We start from the raw sequence: 7381 nt of genomic DNA, 5'->3' as shown, positions 1-7381 counted from the left end.
AGGCGTCAGAGAGCTGAAGTAGCTTTAGGCTGTCTTTCCATTTTTCTCGTCTGGGACTATAGAAGTATGGGAGTGACTCCTAATACCATTCAAAATGGTCAGGGCAGCCTTTAGGCTACATGTTGCGTTCCAGGTGTTCGTATCATGTATAGGACTATGCCTGCACTGCAGAGCAAGCAGACCTCCCTTCACCTCAAACTATGCCGTCCTCCACACTGCTCCCCTCATGCCTGCATCACACCCTCCTTTAGGGTCCTCGTTGTCCTCCTCCAGCCTGCTAGCAGTGCTCTCAGGGCTCGCGGGTCCCTCTGACCCTTCAGTGCGATGGAGTTCTTTCGCCAAGACCGGTGGGTCTGCGAAGTATAAATATGGCAAACACAGCATCTGCATCTTGGTGATGCTCCAGCCAAAATGGTTTCCTTTTCTGATGAGATGCTTGTAAACATTGAGGAATGCTAGTTAGAGCCTAGGGATCACATATGCAAAAGATGTGAGAAAGGAAGAAGATGGCCACTAAAACTACAAATGGAAAAAACAAACAGATAGTCCAGTAAAGAATAGCCATAACCATTTCTGTGGGTTATTGCAAGTGAATTTCCTACACTTTTGGGTCTGCAGTATCAAAAATAGAGGCAAAAATAGATTTTATACTATGCATTTTAATCTATTCATTTATCATCAGTCCTAAATATTACCGCAATTCCAATTTCATGCCATATTTGCTGTACCCTTAACTAAATACATGTTAATAGAGAGCAAGGGAAAATGTGGAAAAAACATCTCTTAATAACCTTTTATTCAAGACAAGGAGGAAGCAAGAAGGTTCAAGACAATACACTAAACAATGCCACATTTTCTTTTTCTGCAAGGATGAAGTGCCTAATCGCTGTTCCTTCAGCTCATCCTTTCACAAGCAAATGTTAACTATACTCATCAAAACGGGACCTAATGGGTCTGCACTGCTTTTTATATTCCATCAAACTACCTGTCTGTGACTCAGTAATTACTACAGTATCTGAGCACAGCAGAAACCATGGTAGCTTCACCCTAGTGTGATTAACAGTGTGATCAGTGATGTGTTTCTCAGCCCAAGTCAATTTAAAACGTTTACTTACAGCATCCTGAACTTATTAGTTCTGTTGTTGTAGCAATGGTAGTTACATCTTACAGCTCCTAAATATTTATCACTGGATATTCCTACTGTGTACTCACAGGAGTGGTGAATCTGTCTTTAGGATTTATTTATTTTTTTCAAAATACAAAAAGACAAAAAGTATTGCTGGAGATAGCGCACAATGGATTTGCCAGCACGAAAAGATAGTTCAGATGCAAAGAGCCATGGTATTTACCTCCCTACCGACGATGTATTCCTATGGGGAAATCAGGTTTCATTCACTCTAACACTAACAATCAAACCTTTCTAAATAGCAATCAAAGCAAAGACAAGACCCTTCACTAGCTTTAATCACTTTGGTTTGTTTAATTGTAGTTTCTAGGCCTACCTGTTTTGAAACAATGGCTTTCCAAAATTTTTTTAAGTATTTGGAAAACAGCAATGTACATTTGCTTTCTCAAATTCCCATGTCTCATAGCTATTTTTTCATTTTTTTTCCCATCTTCCATTGGTCTATTCAGATTACAATAAAATATTTCCTTGAGAAACTTCAAGAAGATTGCATGCACATAGATTAATCAGGAGAATAAAATTAAACCACATTCACAAGGTTGGAAGAGCTATAGTTTTGAAGGAAGTTATCATCTCAGTTTCAAAAACAGCTGGTTTATTGTACAGCTGCAGTCTAAAATGCCAGGTTAAATTTATGAGTTTTCCATGAGATTTCAATGAATTTCAGCTTGCCAGCAGGACCTGTAGCATATAGTAGTACTGCACAAGGGTAATTGAACAGAAATGACATACTTGCTGGCATACTATTGTAGTGTGCCTGTTCCTTCAACTGTCAGATGATGGGAAAATAAAATGGAAGACGTAGAGAGTAGGAAAAAAAAAGGGGTATTTAAAACCCGTGGAGTATATTTTCTTTCTGACATTCTAAGACAAAACTTACACGTGTGAATTTCATGAAAGTGATAGCAGCATTGAAATTTAATTTAACATTTTTGATTTGTGAGGACAAAGCATGTTGCCAAATCAATTTCTTAAACACCGATTTATTTTGGGGGACTTCTCAGCATAAAGGAGAGATACCATTTGTGCCTATGGACCTGAAACAAAAAATGCTCATGTTTTTTTCTTGAGGATAAAATATATTTGAGGGTATTCAACATCCAGACTTAAATTTGGTTCTGTATATTATCTCAATGACACCTTTGTATAATTTTGTCTCTGAAATACATCCATATTTCCTTGGAAAGTTTCATTAATAAGATAATGTAATCTTCATGATAGATAATTGGTTTCACTAAAGAGCATTAATGATTTTCTGTGGAAACAGATAGCAGTGATCAAACGCAATTTGAAAAATTATGAATGAAATCATTATGAGTTAACCTAAGCCATCCAGAATTTTGATGTACGAACTCTGTTAGGGAAGTGCATTGATTTAATTGCACTTTTTATACTTTTATTCAAAATGTCAAAGGTATGCTCTGAATTTTATATTATCAAGGGCTTGATTACTTGCTTGTTAATAATTGTATCACTCAGCTGGAAATAAACTCTTCTGACATTTAGCTTCACGGTGCTTGCTTTTAAAAGTGAGACAAGATTTAGCAAAGGCAAAGAAAAGAGTATGAAGTAGGAAGTATATGTATATACTTACATGAACTAGGAAGTATATATATAATTATTTACTCCATAAAACTGCATTTACATTAAACTGTCTCAGACCAGACCAGCTGCGTTTTTTCAAATGCTGACTGACTATGGCTGTGGGTGCTGTGCTTTTCTGGATTCATCTGCCCTGGTGCAAGAGATTACCATGCTCTGCCCTCTGCTCTGCATGCCCTTTGTGTGTGCTCCCACCCTTCTGGTCTCCCAAGAGAGTTCCTCGCATTTCACTCATAATTTTCAGTTTAGCAATGCCTGAATAGTTTAAGCTAATAGTTTAAGCCATTGTTGCATTGTTTGAGCTAATATAAAGATGTATAGCTAGTAGTATTTAAGCTAATACAAGCTGCAGTAAAATGGAGTGAGAAGTGATCACAGGAGCTATTGCTGCTGAGCATAGCAACTTCTTACACAGATTTTGGAAAGGATACAGATACACAAGTAAGGTTTTATGCAGTCTTCAGGGTTCAGTGTGGATAGGTCATAGTCTGGTTAGATCACTTCTTTCAGTAATGATGTTCCCATCTGGACATAAAATGCTTTGATCATGCAAACCCTGAAAACATTGAGCAAGAACAAGGTCTGAGCTGGTTCCCAACATGAAGAACAGAACACAAATCCTAACATGCTTTGGGTTCCTCTGTACTGGATATCTAACCATGCTAAATCCAAGCTGCTTTCTGCTGCTTTGACCTGTCCAGGCTTGCTCATCAAATGGAGACTGAATTCAGGAGAAACCGGGGCTGTCAACAGCACAGATAAAATTTCATCACTGCGTTTGGTTGCAACATATTTTGTTAGAGGAAGTATCTTCATCATGGTTATACAATTCCATTTAGTACTACAGGGTAGACTAGTAGCAGTTATCATTGGGCCTGGATAAACAGTATACAAAATAACTGCTTCATAGGTTACAAGCAGATTGTATTCTATTAATTTCACTAATTGTTAGTTAAATATTAGCAAATTGTTTCTATTTCCTGGGCAGTTAGAAAAAATAAGTGACTGTAACATACCATTTTTTCCTGTCACTTTAAGTTGTTCTTGCACAGATAGCTGTTCGTTTCGAGAGACTAGAAGATCCAGGGTTCTGGCAGAAGGGAAACCTTGTACTTCTGTCCTTAACAATATTATTTCTCATATTTTCTGTAGTGGATTATAAACATTAATAGATTGTCTCAAGTGAGAAAACTCGGTGCCTTCTGACCCTTTTAGTCATGCCTCATTTCCCACAAGGGCTCGCTCAGTTAAGGATCTCCAAGTTTCGTCATAATGTATGTCATCCAGGTCTGAGGTGGAAAATGCCTCGTGCCTCGTTACCCGTGCATAGCCCCTCACCAGAGCACTGTGCCTCATGGTCTGAGAAATGCAGACCTAATTAGCTGTTTTCAAGTAATCTTTAGATATATCAGAGCAAATCATTTGTGATATTTATTGCATAAATATTTTCTGTTGTAATGCTGAATGCTGAGGGTCTAACATATGATGGATGTGCTGCTTTTCCTTTTCTGAAGTGCTGATCTCACATTCATCTGTCTCAGTGAGGGGTTGGTGCTGCACTACCACAGCCAATTTGGACAGTGTCATTAATTCAAATGTAGTTAGAGCCTAAATGAGATAAGAAAAGGGAGAGCCATGTTTCCATTTGCTTCTTAATCAAATGCTGTTGTTCAAAGGAAAAAAAAAAAAAGCACAAACACACACACACACAAAATATCACCACCACCACCAGCAATTAAAACAAAAAGGAAAAACTAGGACAGGTATGGCCAAGTCCCAGAATTACTGCGTCTGTCTGAGCTAAAGTGCCAAACTTATTACTTGACATGGTCTCAAAGGAATTGTGTGTCATCCTGCAATGTCTGGGCTGCTTCTTCCTGCCACCTTTCACCTTCTCCCAAGATGTTGTGAAGAAATACCACGCGCTATTGCACTGGCAAACAAAATGGGTCAGGACCTGTTCGCTGGTCCCGAGAGAAGGCAGCACAGCACGGCTCATGTTCATACAGCTACCTATATACAGCTATATTTTCCTGCATCATGAGAACAGCCCCGAGCCCAAAGCTCTTCCCTAAACTCTGCCTGGGCATTGCAGGAGAGAATACGAGTTAGTGCAGGCCAGAAACATGCAGAGAAGCACACAACAACTGGACTGAACCCTCCCGTGCCTGTGCCTCAGCACTGTGTGCTGGTCCCGATTAATTTACTGGTATAGACAGTAATAGGAGCCATGGTGTCGGGTTAGAGAACTTGGTCCGTGGTTTTTATGTAGAGAAACACAGGACTGCCTGTATCAGAACAGGCCAATTATACTTGTGGAATATATTGTTCTCATTTTTCACTTGTAATAAATGCTTCAAAATTGTTTTTAAAGAACTCAGAATACACTTATCCAAATTAGCAATATTACAGCATGGTAAAATTTGTTCCCGATACTGTAAATTTTGGGGATTTTAAAATATTATCTTCTTAGTGAAAATCCATACACTTTTTGTACTCTTAAAATCAATCATTTTCCTGTTAGTAGAGACCAATCATTCAAAATGCAGTAGTCATTCAAAATACACTGATCATGATCCATAAGAAAACAAATACATCAACTGAAATAACTCATAAAAAGGGAGAGATTTAGTGGATGGAATGATGTCTATATATTTTACATAACTCTAATGTACCTTTCATTAAGAAACAATACAAAACATTTAGATGAGATTATCATGCATTAAAAACAAGCTATAAAGCTGGAGAATATCATCTGATGAATCTTTGGCACGCTAAGAGAACCGTAATTTATAATGAAAAAGCTTATTATTCTCGATAGCTTGTGTTTATCGTTAGGAGCTGCACAGACGCCCTGCAGTCCAGCAGGGGCAAGGCTGCCAAATCCCGATGTCCCCCGCTGCAGCGAGTGGCAGGGCTGAGCGTGTGCTCCCAAGAGCCTGGTGTCTGGGCACTAACGGACCTGACCGTCCCTGCCCACCACCCTGGGACTCCCCACACCCTGTCCAAGGCCCAGGGTCCCATGTCAGCCCTGGGGCCATCAGCCCCTGCCCCAGCAAGGCTGCAGCAGGGCCGAGCTCCAGCTCCTCATAGCCCAGACCTGCTTGGCCATGGGCCCCACTGAGCTGGGCCCACTTGTGGGCCCACGTCCCGGCCTGGCCTCAGCCCGTTCCCATCCCCATGGAGGTGCCCGATGCTGGGCCTGGGGCTGCCCTGCTCCTGGCTGGGGCAGTGGGACAGGCCCTGGTGCCAGGCCCTGCCCCGAGAACCCCAGGGAGCCCCCACTGCTCCCGGCCCCGGCCCCACGGAGCCACTGGCCCTCACTGCACCCTCATTGCACACTTACACACATAAATACATACATAGACAGATATGTGGGTTCACATGCACACCTCTGCCACTGGCTTACCTGACAGGTGTCATGCCCATACAAAGGGCTGATGGCTTTTCTGGGACAACCATTGACAGGGCTGGGACAGGGGAATCCCATCCATTTCCCTGGTTAGGTTATGGGGGCACACACCCACTGTTATTCCCTTGTGCCTTGGTATTTCGGAAGATGCGCACTTCATCATATAACCTTACATTCGTGACAAGCCCCAAAAAGCAGCAGTGGTGCTTGAGAACAGAAGTGAGACGTGACCTTTCGCAGACACCTCTGTAAGCCTCAATTTTGCTCAGACAGTGCTGCAACCTCACAAGCATGATGACAAAGCTATTCTGGGTTATAAAATATCCCTTAAATTTCAGCTAGTCACGTCATTCATATTTTCACAGCAGTATTTTCAGGAGTCTTTGGATTATGTAATTTTACCTAAAGCGCACTATTCTTTCCTTTTCCCACTAAGCATTAAATCCTGAACCATCTATAATTCAAAGGCCAGATTTTTTAAAAAGGCAACTAAAAATGTAGGTGCAGGCAGTAGTTGTGCGTGCACATGTTTACACGTGATGTCACAGCATCAGAGTTGAAGGATTAAATAGTTTTGTATGTATTTCAGTGCTTTGGCTTAGTTGTGGAGGTGCTGTAGCTGGCTCTACTGCTACTACTCAGTGTCATGTGATCCCCATGGTACATTTTTGGATTTTTTCATCCTATTTTACCCGGTGTTTTCCCTATGAAGTCATGAAAATCTCATCCCTTACTTGCAAAATATTATGTCTGTAGCATTTGTGTTACAAAAGTAAATTCCTAAAGGTTCAAAACTGGAGCGGTGTGTGTGTGTAATGCAACATACATTAGTTTATTTTGTTGAAAACTCAACTTTTTAAAAAGCTCATTATTGGCAATTTAAGGAAAATATGTTTCAGGAGACAAACAAGGATTTTCTGCCTGCTTCCTACCCATTTCCATATGTAGCAGCCCGTAAACAAGTAGGGTGCATAGGAACCATCAGGCAATTCTTTCAGAGGTACAGCATAAGCTGTAGTACTTGGTTCATTTAGCAGGTCCATTAGAAGCAGATACCAAGATACCAAAAGATGAACTGAGCAGGGATCAGGTATAGGAAAAAAGAAACATCTCACACAAGAAAGAAATCTGCTTCCTGATTTTGCAAGATTGCTAGCCATATGTATCTGTGGCCTCTTTCG

At 40.7% G+C, this 7381-nt stretch overlaps 1 long non-coding RNA gene across 1 annotated transcript; it reads right to left on the bottom strand.

Annotated features, from left to right (window-relative positions):
• On the bottom strand, nucleotides 1-4679 carry LOC308192422. The gene is made up of 3 exons (XR_013948805.1): nucleotides 3805-4679; nucleotides 3220-3344; nucleotides 1-435 (listed from the first exon to the last, which is right to left on the bottom strand). It is a non-coding gene; the product is annotated as an uncharacterized lncRNA (long non-coding RNA).
• Nucleotides 4680-7381: the final 2702 nt, after the last annotated feature.

Source organism: Anser brachyrhynchus (genome assembly GCF_964034855.1).
Source record: "Anser brachyrhynchus genome assembly, chromosome: 3".
Lineage (NCBI taxonomy): Eukaryota > Metazoa > Chordata > Aves > Anseriformes > Anatidae > Anser > Anser brachyrhynchus.
The sequence above is the reverse complement of the archived record's forward strand: the minus strand, read 5'-3'. Positions and strand labels throughout refer to the sequence as shown.